General features: G+C 35.0%; 1 protein-coding gene across 1 annotated transcript in view; it reads right to left on the reverse strand.

The window, feature by feature from the left end:
- LOC150093712 (centrosomal protein of 290 kDa-like) overlaps window positions 1–2,025 on the reverse strand; it is a 462,999-nt gene extending 460,974 nt beyond the window's left edge. Inside the window, exon 1 of the mRNA XM_090412505.1 lies at window positions 1,955–2,025. The gene's annotated coding sequence lies outside the window, so the exon portion shown is untranslated. The remainder of the gene's footprint in view (window positions 1–1,954) is intronic.
- Between the last annotated feature and the right edge of the window lie 13,057 nt (window positions 2,026–15,082).

The following is a 15,082-nucleotide window of genomic DNA, read 5'->3' on the forward strand; positions in this document are numbered from 1 at the left end:
TGCACAACTGTTGAAAATTTGGTTTAATTGTTGATAACCACACTCACAGTTCTTCATCGACAGTCAATAAAAGATTCCTTGCTTTACTCTTAATATTTGTCAGACATGAAAAAGCTTGTTCACAAAGATATAAAGTGGAAAACTAAAGTAATATATTCATTGCCTTTGCTAAATTCAAAGGATATTCTGTTCTTAATGAGATGTAAAATACATCAAGTGGCACTTCATTGAATTTAATCTTCAAAATTCAATCTCACTTTAGTTCACATAGTTGTTGTTGTTCTTCTTTTCTTCTTTCAGATTAAGCATAAAATATTTTATTTCAATTTTTGTTCCTAAATTCTTGCAAAATCCCTGAAGAGTTTGCAGTACTCTAAGTAGGGTGGCCAGAAGTCCTGTTTTCAATGGAATTGTCTCCTTTTTCAGCCACTGATCCCACTGTCCTGAGAAAATGCAAACAGGATGCCAAAGTCCTGTTTTTTTTTTGTTTGTTTTTTTAAAAATGCATCCCATTTTAATAATTTTTTTCTCTTTTTCGTAAACTCTAACCTAACTATGCAATCTGTTGCAAATTAGTAAAGGTTTACCCTATTTCCAACAGATGGCATTATAATCCATCCAGATGTGAATCAGAATGGATTTTAATTCATTCTGTAGAAACTATGTGACATTCACTCACATAGTTTCCACAGGTGACATTATAATGGACATGAAAGTTGACTTTTGTGTGTGGCATGCCATCACGATAAGACGTGTGAATGAATTCGAGTAATTTTTTGGTATTTTTCAAAGTATTAAAGTGCTGGTTTGAAGGGTTTAGTACTTAATTATAAATTCAATTTGTTGAACATAGATCCTGAGATGCCCAAGCAAAAGTGTAGTTTCACAAACATGTTGAAATAAGAATTCTCTTTCCTAACTATAATGACTTACAGTTAGGAAACTTGAACATTAATAGTCAAGTTTCATGCACAGCTTCTAGAGCTGTATTTTCTAGTGAACATGATTGTTGTTCAGATATTATACAGCACACTGCTAAAGAGAAGTACAAAGAACAGTTACAACAAAAAGTAGCAAACTAGCCTCTTTCAATACAAAAAAACAAGATGTAAATGGTGAAAGTAAAAATCATCAGCATAAATGAAAAATGAAGATTAGTTTTGGGAACGTAATATACATTTTAAGTTTTGGTTACTGGGCACTGGGCACAAATACATCATTAGCGAGGATGTTTGATTTTAATGAATGCATTTTGAACTGATAAAAGGAACCAGATGTCCAGTGAAAGTGTACAGGCAATATTAATAACAAAAAAACATTTTAAAGTCATTTTTTTATGGACTTTTACAATTTCATAAAGGAGCAGTCTGAGCTTTTGAAAGAAATTCAGTCATCTAAAAATATGAAAAAGATATTAGTAACATATGTCCTGGACCATCTTATTTATGACTGAATTACAAATCTTTCTTGAAGGAAGACAATGAAGGCAGTGCTATATCTGCACCAGATACTGGCACCAATTTTGTTTAATTGCAGACAATACAATCATTTCTTACAATGTCATTAACCACCAAAAACTGCATATGTGTTTAATACATATATATATTAAATTATTTTTATGACAAACATTTTACTTTAATTAAAGCCAGTTGTTTATCTATAAGTGAGTAATTTTGCTATGGAATAAATGAAAGTCTGAACTTGTATTTTATCTTATGTAGATACACCTTTTAACTTCTTGATGTGCACCTTTATTTAATTGGGGCAGTCACTTAATTGGGCCAAATTTAATCTGGATGTAACCCAATTAACCAGAATCTATGGTGTATGTGTGTGGAGAAGAGACAATTTTTTCAAATTATTTATTAAAAAGAAATTATTTATATTTCATTATGAATTATTTCAAAAGTTAATCCTTGAATTACAGCATAAAGTTATAACTGAAACTTTGTACCTTCCATGATGTCAACTTCTGTTCTAAATTTTCTATATGACCTAATAATTCTTTTTCTCGATGTGCTCCCATCAGGCCCTCTTTCTTAGCCATCTGTTCTAGTTCCTCAAGAGCAACATCTGCTTGCAAAGCCTTTACCTACCAAAACATAAAATAATTTTAAAACTCCATCATTTAAACCAATTTGATTTATTTATTAGTGATTTTGTTTTTGGCAAAAACATACAATAAATGATAATTTATTAGCAAAAAAGTAAATCAAAACAGAAAGCAGAAGTCCAAAACACTTATGATTATTATTATAATAATTAACATGGTATAATAAATATCTCAGGGGTCTCCATAACTTAGTTGGTTTCGATGGCCCTGTTGAAAGACCTGGTATACAAATTCAGCTATGATATTCAAATGGGATAAAGATATGAATGCCTTTGAACATAGTTATGTATGTGGCGAAGGAGTGAAAAAATATGCTTTGGGTTCAGACCTTTTAAGTATGTCTGGGGAGGGAAAAGAAAATTCTAGAACAAGATCAAATTATAAGAATAGGCTAGGTCATAATTTATTATGTCTATACACTGCCAGGAACATTAGAAACAAAGGGGTTAAGATTGTTGGCATTAGTGAAACCTGGCTATCAGAATCAGATATGTTAAATGGGATCGAGGAATGACAGAAGAGATAGGAGAGGAGGAGGAGTGCTACTAATGATATCAGATGACTTAAAAAAATCTCAGCAATGTATGGGAATCTTTGAAAAAGTGCTTGAATGAGGCGGTATCTCAATGTATCACTAGTGTTCGAAGAATAAATAGGTTGGGAGTGAAATGGATGGCAGTTCCACTGCACAAGGGTGGTGCAAAAACTGATGTGTCTAACTACTGACCTATTAGTATTTGTGGTGTGGTAGTGAAGAGTTAGAGGTTCATGAAAATGAGGTTGAGGAGCTCTTTATTAAGCAAGAGATCCACAAGAAGAAGACGGTGCGGAAAGAATATCGTGAGAATAAGAGTGAGAGGAGTTATGAAATATATAAAGCTCAGGCCAGAAAAGTAACGAGTATTATGAGAAAAGTTAAAACAGAGTATGAAAAGAAATTGGCCGTGGAAGCTAAAGGCAATCCAAAAGAATTTTATCGTTATGCCGCAAGCAAAAGAAAGAATGACTGTGGAAGAATAACTTTATTGAATGCAGATGGTACACGAGTGTCAGAAGCTAAGCAGATTGTTCAGTTGATGAGTGCTCACTTTGCTAAGATATATCAACCAGGTGTATGCAGCATAGTGCACAGTGCTATTGCTACGTTGGATGAACAGTTAGAAGTTCATGAAAATGAGGTTGAACAGCTCTTGCATAACCTGGATAAGAATTTGTCAATAGGGACAGATGGAATATCAGCCCGTTTGCTAAAGGAATGCTCAGCTGAATTGGCTAGGCCTTTCACACAGGAATGGAAGGAATGTATGATAGTTCCACTGCACAAGGGTGGTGCAAAAACTGATGTGTCTAACTACCAACCTATTAGTATCTCTGGTGTGGTAGTGAAGATTTTGGGGAAGTTGGTAAGAACTCGCATACAGAAATGGGTAGACAAGCATTCCATACTCTGCAGGGAACAGCATAGGTTTACTAAAGGAAGGTCATGTTTTAGCAATTTGCTCATATTTTATAACAATGTTACAGCCGAGTTGGATAAAGGGAATGGATACACTATGATAATGTTGGATTTTTCTAAGGCATTTGATAGGATACCACACGATAGGCTGTTGCATAAACGGGAGAATATAGGATTGGAATATAATCTATTGATTTGGATCAGGGTATGGTTGACAGACAGATATCAAAAAGTGGTATACAGTAGGCGTGAATCTGCCAGATTTAAGGTAACCAGTGGTGTACCTCAGGGTTCAGTCCTTGGGCCATTATTGTTCAATCTATACATTAATGACATCAAATAGGGTCCATCATCTGATTTACAATTGTTTCCTGATGATGCTAAGATAGGCAGGGCAATCAGGGATGCTACTGATATTCAGTAATTACAAAATGATTTGAATACACTGGAAATCTGGGCAAATGAAAATCAGTTTAATGTTAGTAAGTGTAAAGTCATGCACTTTAGCGTGATTAGAGTTCCAGCGGCATATTATATTAGCGGGGTTATGCTACAAGAAACTGAAGAGGCAAGGGATCTTGGTGTATTGGTGGATAAGAATTTAAAGTTCAAAGGGTCACATAGCAAAAGTTGTAAATACAAATCAGATGATAATTGCGATGTTGAAGTGAACCTTGAGATGTAAGGATAAGGAAGTAATTTTGCTTCTTTATAAGACTTTGATAAGACCACACTTGGATTACTGTGCACAGATTTGGTCTCCTAGTTTCCAAGGAATAAAGAAGCTGTGGAAAGAGTACAAAGAAGAGTTACAAAGATTATATCCAGATTATGGGATTTAGATTACGAGGACAGATTGCGAGTATGTGGATTGCAGACTCTGGTTAACAGGAGAAAGAGGGGTGATATGATAGAGGTCTATAAACTTTTGAATGAGTGTTATAGCATTTCAAATGATTAAAGTTTTCGTTATATGGAAGGTGGGAAGAGAACACGAGGGAAAACATGGAAGTTAAGGTTGTTCTCCGTCAAGAAAGGGGTAAGAGCTAGGTTTTTCTCCCAGAGAGTAGTGAGTGAGTGGAATAATTTGCCCTTAGGAGTAGCAAGTGCATCTAACGTAAATGAATTTAAGGGAAGGCATGATAGCTGGGTTGGGTAATTTACAGCCTCCCTCGATGAGTCCTTGACTCCCTGGAGGTTTGAGACAATAATAATAATAATAATAATAATAATAATAATAATATTTAAAATATGATTCAACATTTTCGTTATCTCCTAAAAATGTAAGAATAACAAGATTAGGATTAGCTATACATTATTTCCATAACGCATAGTATTATACATGTCTGCAAGGATATATGCATTGCATTATGGGATACTAAGGCAATTGATGTGAAATCATTAGCCTCTATATATAAGTAGCCCAGTCGTGAAGTGACCTTCACATGCAAACTTTGTTTGCCTGCACTTGGATGAAGGATGAGACGAAGAATTTCTTGGCATGTTTAATTTAAAAGAGTATTAAAAATTCATTGATTATTAAGGCAATAGAGGATTTTGTTTTTATTTTATTTGAATGATTTCATTTCTTGTTCCTCAGACCCCTCCCCATTCCTTACTGTTCCAAGCCATTTTTCCCTACAAGATGTTACATCATTTATGGACAAACCCAAAGAAATATGTTATATCTGAAAATAATTCCTGCCAGCGATCTTCCAACACTACTGTTAAAGGAAAAATTGCTTTTAACACCATCATTAATTGAATATAATATTGGGCAAGAAAAAAAAAAAAAGACTCTGTGAAAGAAATAAATAAACATTTACTAAAATAAGAGCCTAAAAGACTTTTATTTTCGTATTTTGTTATTTGCAGAAATCATTTACAAAAAAAGTATATTACATATTCATTTTAATTCCATTGCCTGAGAGCATATGAGAATATAATCTTTGGTGTGGGATTTGACTTGGTTAGCACTACTTAAAAACCATGAACTCAGCCCACAAGTACATATATTCACTTTTTATTAGTTTAGTTTTTTATTTGTTAAACTGTTTAGTTCTCATCAGAGATCAAGCAGAAACCTTAAGAGGGCAAAAACCCTCTAACTGTAGCAGTCATCTCATGTCAGAAAGTTATGTTTTTTCATAAGCAAACTCTGAGTAAGTCATATAAAAATTAATAAAATAAGAGCAAGAAAACATTACCAAGAAAATCCCATATGCATTGATTATGGCAAACATACAATTCGCCATACAAAGCTGACGTTATTAGGCTAGAAGTCTAAAACTTGCTAAAAAATGCATGCCCTCTAGAATGCAAAATATCCAAGAGAGAAAAGATAGCCCTGAGAAATCTAAACCTGAACAATAACATATTTATAGTAAAAACAGACAAAGGTTCCCACAACATCAACTTTGATAGCCCATATAATTTTGGGCTATCAAAATTTGATAGCCCAAAATTATATGGGCTATCCAAGGGTCCACAAACCTGGAGCCCCAGTGTGCCCCATCATTGCCATAAATTGCCCTACCTGAATTGCTTAGTAAGCTTTGATATATCATCTCTTTTCACTAACATTCTGGTGAATGACACACTAAAGCTGCTTTCCAAAATATTTCCTGAACAATATCCCCCCCCCCCAATATTTGTATTCTCTTCAAGCACTGCCTTCAATCAGGGTATTTTAGCTGGAATAGCCAGCTCTTTAAACAAATTAAAGATGTAGCAATGGGTTGCCCATTTTCATCCTCCCATCACTAATTTATACATGGAATCCTTTAAAACAGTGGCACTTAATTCAGTCTGCCTCCCTCAAGTGCAAAGTATGAATGAGGTATATAGACAATGTCTTTGCCATTTGGCCATATGGATCAAAAGCTCTTTCCAACTTTTTGAAATTCCTGAACAATATCCATTCCCCAATCCCCAAATTATTTTTGCTGTTGAAAAGGAAAAAGGAGATCCAGCCTTTTCAGATATCTTAGTTACAAAGTAACCAGCAGATAGGTCCCTCACATGTTCAGTCTATCAGAAGCCCGCCACACACACACACACACACAAGGAAGATACTTAGGGTAGAGCAAATTACGCCCTCAGGACAGGCAATGCATCTGGAACAAGAGGCTCTAACACTTTTTGAACAGAATAATTACAACAAAAAACCCTCTAAACTTCTAAAAAAGAACAACCCCTCCCCACAACTTGACTATAGACATCATATCCTTGTCTTAATCAAGAATAATCTCAGTTTATCTGTTATACAATACAACAGATAAACTAGACTCACACTTGAAACAACACAAAATCAGAACAGGTTTACAAACCTCTGAATAAAGTCTCCAATTCCTCAAGCAAATTGAGGCCCTCCATGATCCACCATTAAGTGCCTCAGTAGTACAATTGGAAAAATGATGGTATATTGTGCCATTCGATTCTCGTCGTCACAAGAGGACTCTTTATATGTTTTTTTTTTTTCAATTGAAGGTGAGTTAGCCAATTTCATATGGAGGTAGCAGCGTTTGTTTTCCCAGAAACTCAGGTTTTTCATTCTGCATACAGAAATCAGCCTTAAGAACACACCATATTCTTACCTTCTTCAAGACTAAGCCCAGTTAATACAACAGATATACTGGACCCACTCTTGAAACAACACAAAATCAGAACAGGTTTACTCTGAACAAAGTCTCCAATTTCCTCAGACAAACTGAGGTCCTCCATGATCCATCATTAAGCATGATTTAAACTGGGATCTATGTAATAGCATTTATTAACCTGATGAAATGGTCTTCATCTAAGCCATGGTGGGATAGTTCACTTTTTGGTTATCCATACCAAATATATTTTTTATGTTCTTTCTTCTGGTAATAGTGGTCTGTCCTGTTTGTCCAAAATACTGGATCCTGCATTGATAGGGAATACTGTAGACACCTGGAAAAGAGAGAGGATTATTATTACCAAACACCTGAAAGGAGTCCAAAGACTCAATGAGGGTCATTTTTCCAACTACAACAAACAGCCACTACCATCACAGAGACTTTTTCTAGGAGCAGGAAAGTTGCTATAAAACTTTTGAAATGTAATTCAGATGGTGTAATTCTGCATAAATTTTGGTGCACTGTCCTATCCACCTTTCAGCAATAACCACAAAATACTCTAGACAGCACCAATGTCACTTTCCATGTGCGTAAATGTCCTTGTTCTGGAAGTTATTATAATTCTAGTGTCTGTTAAGCATGTATCTTAAAAGAGCCTTTGATAATGCTAGCTTGAGGCTAGTGAAACATAAGATTGTAAATACTTAATTCAGTTATTTCATTTCTGTTCTATCTACACCGTTTATTCCATAAATTTTCAACATGAATAAGATTTTGGAGGTATTAGTGAGACACAAAATTGAGAAGGCAAAGAATGTTATCTGTGATGACCAGCACAGATTGTTAAGGGGAATTCTGGCTATAGTAATCTGATTATCTTTTATGAATGAACAAGAGTGGTTGATGAGGGAAGCATGCACTGCCATATTTTTTGGATTTTACAAAGTCATTAGACAGGATACCACATGATAAGCTGATATTTAAGTTGCAACATATGGTTTAGATATCAGTTAGTGAAATGGATTGCAGGTTGGCTGTCAGTTGTGTAGAAGGAAGCAGAATCAAGAAAGAACATCACAAGTGGGATTCCACAGGGCTCAGTACTAGATACTGGGACCTGTGCTTAACCTCTGTATTAATTTATATAATCTTTATATTGTCACTAGATTACAAGGAGTTTTGTAGGGAATGTTTGGGGGAGGTGGGAGTGTATATTTACTTTCTTTCTTTCTTTGTGCATGCAATCCTGTCAAATACATCATTAGTAAATTACTCCCACCTTGGTTAATTTTTAACTGACTCACTAAAAAAAAAAAAAAAGGCAGGTTCTCCCTTTGTGAGAACTACAACCCTCACCCTACCCCCTGAAAATATCAACAAATTCCATCATTTAGCAAGCATCTTCTTAATTTTGCCTGTGCCAGTTAATTTTTAACCGACTCACTAAAGAAAAAAAAAAAAAGGCAGGTTCTCCCTTTGTGATAACTACAACTCTCATCCTACCCCCTGAAAATATAAACAAATTCCATCATTTAGCAAGCATCTTCTTCTTAATTTTGTCTGTGTCATTTCTTAGAATAATGACCTTAGTAGGTTCACAATAATTCTAGAAACACAAAATCATTGATTTCAATTGAGCAGATGTTTGTTGATGAAAAATAATATTTATGTAAAATTGCTAGCAAAGATAATCCCTACACAGGCAGCACACAAAGAAAGGGGAAGGGAAGCAATAAGCCAAAATAAGAGTGCCCGGCTGCATTTTTCATATCACAATATACGAGCTGGTCACCAAAAATGCCACTAGCCACTGTGGATTGAAGCACATGCTGCTGTCGTCTATAGCCATTGTTAACTTAATAACTGGCTTGCAAAATTCTTGAAAATTTAACAATTGGTTCAAGCTGGTTCCAGCACACCAAGTTTAACTCTTAATTTCAAAAAAGAGATGCACAATATACAAGCTGATCACCCAAATGCCACTAGCAACTGTGGATTGAAGTGCATGCTGCTGTAGTCTATAGCCATTGTTAGCTTAATAAATGGCTTGCAAATTTCTTGAAAATTTAACAATGTCTCACGCATGCTGGTTCCAGCACACTGCTGAGTTTAACTCTTAATTTCAAAAAAAAAAACTACAAATCCAACTTGTGCACAGGTTTGTAACCCAGGAAATCACATAATATCTTAACCTATTAACTCATTAACCGTATTTAAAATAATGGGTTTTCACACACCTTACAACCAAAATAAAAATCTTTAATTTGTAAAAAGAAACAAATATATACAACATCAAATCAACTATTAATGATACAAGCACAAATGTATCCTTCATATTACAGCAACACTTTAATGTGCCAAACTTTCTTTCAATCATATAAATCAACAGCTATTAACCTTTATGGATAAAACTGAAACTTTAGTCTCTTTTTTCCTACTGAACTTTCATTCCTTCTTGAGTTCACACAAGAGAAAGACATAAAAACTGTTCTCTATTTGACGGCAACATAAGTCAAACTCTTCTTGCATCTCAAATCATGGAACACTGAAAAAAACATATCATCTTCATCTGCAACACTTCAATAACTTCACTTTCTAGATGAACGTAATAACAAACTCCACTCACTCAATACATTATTAAAAACCACATCAACAATTTTATCACTTCTGAACAAATTTACTTCCTACATAAAAGTATCAGCATACTTGGCTGAAGTAATAACTAAAACCATATCATTTGTTTCAAATCACCTATGACATTGAGAATCCTAAATAAAACAAACTTTACTAGGCCCATTTCTATGCAAACCAGAGAGCAATAAAGTTCCTTTCACCTTGAACTTAATCTGTCTTTTCATCACTAATCTTCACTTTTGTCTTTTAAGGGATATCCTCTCTCTGTCTTCTATTTCTAATTTCTGTTTCATCTTCATATACTGAAGAGAGAAACCCCAAAAAAGAAATTTTGTTTCAACAGCTGCATGCTTAGCAACATCTGTTAACATCATTTTCACTTCCTAGCATGCTCAAAATTAAATCATTACACCAACTTCCAATCCAATTCACCATTATGGGTCAGTACTGTGAGTGAAATGAAAATAAAGTTCTTTTCACAGTGCAAGCAAGTTTATTGAATTATAATTTCAAAATGAAAGTAGTAGAAATTATAACAATTCCTCTTCTGGCTCCACCTCTTTTCATTGAGACTTCATATACAAATGGTGGCAATCTTCAATTCCATTAAGTCTCAAGTTATTCCAGGAGCTTAATATTCACCGTTTTCACCATGGTTCCCAACAACACAGGAAGGATCCTGTTTAATTGGACAACACTCAACATATATGATACATGATATTTGTTCATGTTATATAATCATATTTCTGTAGTTTAAGATAATATAAGGATTGTTTGAAAAGTTTGTTAAAAAAATAAGTTAAACACATTTTTTTGGAAAAAAATCACCTTTATTTCTCAACATAGTCTCCATCAAGGTCTACACGTTTGGTCCAGTGAGTTTCCAATTTTTTCATCCCATCTAAAAAGTAGGATTTGTCAAATTGTGCAAAATAGTCATTGACAGCCTTGATGATGACGACATTCTCACTGAAAGAAAACTTTTTCCCACCGAGCCAAATTTTTAAGTTTGGGAACAAGAAGCCACAGGGGACCAAGTCCGGGGAATATAGTGGATGTGGAACCAATTCGAACCACAATTCATGCAATTTTGCCATTACGACAGCCGATGTGCAGGATGGTGCATTGTCATGATGAAAGAGCACCTTTTTGTGGGTTAATCTTGGCCATTTTTTCTTCAGTTCTTTTTTAAACAGTCCAACAATGATGCATAATAGACTCCTGTCATTGTCTTTCCCTTTTCCAAATAGTCTATCATAATAATTCCTTGGGAATCCCAAAAAACAGTGGCTATCACCTTCCCAGCTGACAAAAACGGTCTTAGCTTTTTTTCGGTGCTCTTTCACTGGGCATTGTCCACTGTTTTTATGATGCTTGGACTCAGGTGTGTAGTGGTGGATCCAAATTTCATCTATAGTCATGAATCAACGCAAAAAATCCTGCGAATCGAGATTAAACATTGGCAAACACTGCGTTTTCACATGTTTTTGATTGACAGTCAACAATCGCGGCACCCATCGCGTGCACAGCTTTTTCATGTGCAATTTTTTATGCAGGACATTATACACCCATTCAGTTGAGATGACTACAATCTCAACAATCACTTTCAATTGGCGGTCTTCCATGACGATACAATGGATTTTGTCAATCGTTCCCTTCGTAGTGACCTCAGTCAGGTGTCTGGAGCGTGCTTCATCTTCGATGGACTTACAACCACATTTAAACTCATTTATCCAAAAATAAATAGTCTTTAATGCTGGTGCAGAGTTCCCATGAACTGCATCTAACTCGGCTTTGATCCGCACGGCCATCCACTTCTTCAAATAAAAGTGTTTTATCACTGCACAAAACTCTTTTTTCTCCATTTTTATGAAAAATGTGAACAGTCATTTTAAATGTTTGCCAAACGAGAAATATGCATCGCACATGGTAAAATTTTGCCAAGGGTCATGAAAAGGATAATACGTGCCGACACTAGTATGAATGAATGAATTGTGTCACCATCTATTGGAAATTTACCCAACTTTTCAAACAACCCTCGTACACAATGAAATTTAGTCCCAAATTTCAAATCCAATCTCATTCATTCAGTTGATCCAGATGAATATCTAGTTAAAGTACAGTCTATAGAAATATGAAGACTAATTTCAGAAACCTAGGTCAGGTCTTCATATTCATTAGAGTCTATGTGCAGGTCTTCCAGTCAGTGAGCTTTAGCTCTTAAGTAACCTCCTGAGATATATTCTATAATATATTAATATTAAAATGATAAGTTGAAATCTGAGGCAATAATTTGTTGTGTGTTGTTATTTGTATGATTAATACAATTTAATTGCTGTAACATAAACCATCCAATGATCCACATCCTACCACTCACCTCTCTTCATTTAAGAGAGGAGGATCACTGGATTAGATCACTTTGGGAAGCACAATAGATATTGTGCAGTATAGTCCACTCTAGATGACGAAAGTTCACTTTAGCAGATTCAAATACAGAGAAATAAAAAATAAAAAAAAAAGCCCTCACAAAAATACATAAGAATATATTCCTGAAAATAGCAATGTTAATAAACTGTCATTTTTATCACCAAAAAGATAAAACATAAATAACTAGAAATAAATGGATAAGAAAATAACACTGATTACAAATTCATTACTAAATAATCGACAATCATCATCATCAAATTCCTGACATGTACCCTCAAGGGAAGGGGGGTAAGGATATCATGATAGTACCACATGAAAAAGACACATTGTTACTAAATTCCTATTGACAACTTTCCTCCAAATTAATCTGTCAAGACTCCAATATTATCAGATCTTATATTTCCCTCTTCTAAGGCATTTTTTACCGCATCAATCCACATAAATCATGCCATCCTGGTTGGCCGAGTGATTAGAATATCCTCTCCAGCCAAAAAAAAAAGGCTGCAGATTTGAATCCCACCATGGGCATGAACATTTGTGATTGTCTGTGAAAATACTACTGGTGATGATCAGCAGTAGATGACATTGGTGTAGACGATGATGGTAGTTAGTGGAATGAGCGCTGGAGATGGATAGGTGTAGAGTAGGTGCCCTCCCTCAATGAGTCTTTGGACTCCTTGGAGGTGTTACATAATAATAATAATAAATCTGGATCTTTCTCTGGGTCTGCCAATATGACAAAGAACACCTGTTTTGCTAACCTTTCCTCTCCAATTCTGTTTAAGTGTCCATACCACTAAGATTATGCTGACACATTCTTGAATGCTAACAATGTCAAGTTCCTTCCTAATATCTTCATTTTTAATATGATACTACTAATGATGTCATCTGTTCCCTCCTCTAATCTTTCTAAGAGCCCTCATTTCTGTAGTCTCCAGTCTTTGATCAAGTGCTTTACTTAATTTGTTTAACTTAACCCAACTCTCAGATCCATCAGTTAAACTTGGTTTGAACACTGTCTTGTATACAGCTACTTTTTGTTTTGCTAAATTTCCTCTTCAACATCAAACCATCTCCCTGTCCTTCCATCAATTCTAACTGCTGACTTGCAACTGACATGCAGACCAAGTATTGCTTGATATAATGTCCCAATTACACAATAACTATAGCATTTTGAACAGCTTTTCTCTAGACAACTTGTCATATGCCTTTTCCAGATCTACAAAACTTAAACAGAGATTCTTCTTATATTCTCATGATTTTTCAACTAATGTCTTAAAATTTGTTTCTGATAACCTCTATTTGAACTGAATCCAGCTTGTTGTTCTCTAAGCCATTCCACAATTTTTCTTAGCTGTTTCTCGAGCATACTTACCAGAAATACTCAGTTAGGAAATTCCTCTGTAATTCTCACATTCAATTTTATTTCCCTTTTTTACAGATGGATACTAGGAGAACTCTACTCCAATCATCTGAAATTCAACATTCAGAATTATGCAGTTATACTTTTATATCTCCATATTTGAGTATTTCTGGTTGAATATTATCAAATCCAGCACTCTTTCCACATTTCAGGTTTTGAATGTCTTTTTCTACTTCAAGTACTGATGTGTTCTTGATTATATTCCTGTTGAGTGTTTTCTATTGTCATGCTACCACTGTTTGTTTCATTCAATATGGAGGTATAAAAGTGTTACAGTGGCTACACTACATATAATTCAGAAAGCCTGGTGAGATGGCCACCCTCTCACTTGTCCAACCAAACTGGATATCGAAAATGATTTAACCTCTGAAATCACAGTTAGATTATTAGACAGATGATGTAAATTATAGATAGTTGAGCAGTATTTAAAATAACAGAGGGAGGTTAAGAAAGTTAAGCAGAAAATGAGAAACAACACAGCACGGAATCAAATAAGTGAGTGCATAATGATAATCAGGTAGGCAAAGTTGATTGTAAAAAAGAAGGATATTATTTGGTATAGCAACTCTACCATAAAACATGCCACTGATGAGTGGGTTATAACTTTTCCCAAAGTGAAAACTAAAAATATAGCAGGTGCAATTGAAAAAAATAAACTATAAGAAATCAAAATTCTAGTAGGTACGAATGACTTAACTAGTGATAAGTTTATGAGAGAGGATATGAAAGAATAACTGGAAGAAGCAAGAATGAAGAGTGAGAAATGAAAACCTAGATATAGTAGATATGAATTAAGAAGAAGGGCTTTGATGACAAACGCACAGGCTGTGTAGAAGGAATGGATGCAAGTTTCTAGATGTGTGGAGTGAGTGAAGAATGGATTTGTACAAGAAGGACGGCCTATACTTGAATATGTCTGGTATTGGGAGTCTTGAGAAATTAAATAGTATAAGACCTAACACAGAAAGCCTGAGAAACTAAATTATGATAGGAGGAATGGTGAAAGTCAGTATGTGAGAGTTACACTGCTATACAAGTGTGTTAATAACAGGAATGGGCATTATCGTGAAAATGATTATTATTATTATTAAACAAGACCTCATGGAGTCAAAGACTCATTTAGGAGGTCCTTTTATCTCACACACATCTCATAATACCGCGTCTTAAACACATTCAAACTCCTTGCAGACACCACACTCTCAGGCAAGGCATTCCAATCACTCACAACTCTGCACGAAAAAAACCTGCCTCTCACTCCCCTACTCACACCCTCTTTATACAGTTTCCAGGGATGACCTCTGGTTCTCCCCTGATCTCCCACTATTCTCTGTAGAACTTCTCCATCATTGATCCAATAACAACCCCTTACCAACTTGTAGGTCTCTATCATATCTCCCCTCTTCCTTCTCTCCACTAGACTCTGCAAATTA

Source organism: Typopeltis vanoorti, chromosome 23, assembly GCF_054136105.1.
Source record: "Typopeltis vanoorti isolate ZY-2024b chromosome 23, IOZ_Tvanoo_1.0, whole genome shotgun sequence".
Classification (NCBI taxonomy): domain Eukaryota; kingdom Metazoa; phylum Arthropoda; class Arachnida; order Uropygi; family Thelyphonidae; genus Typopeltis; species Typopeltis vanoorti.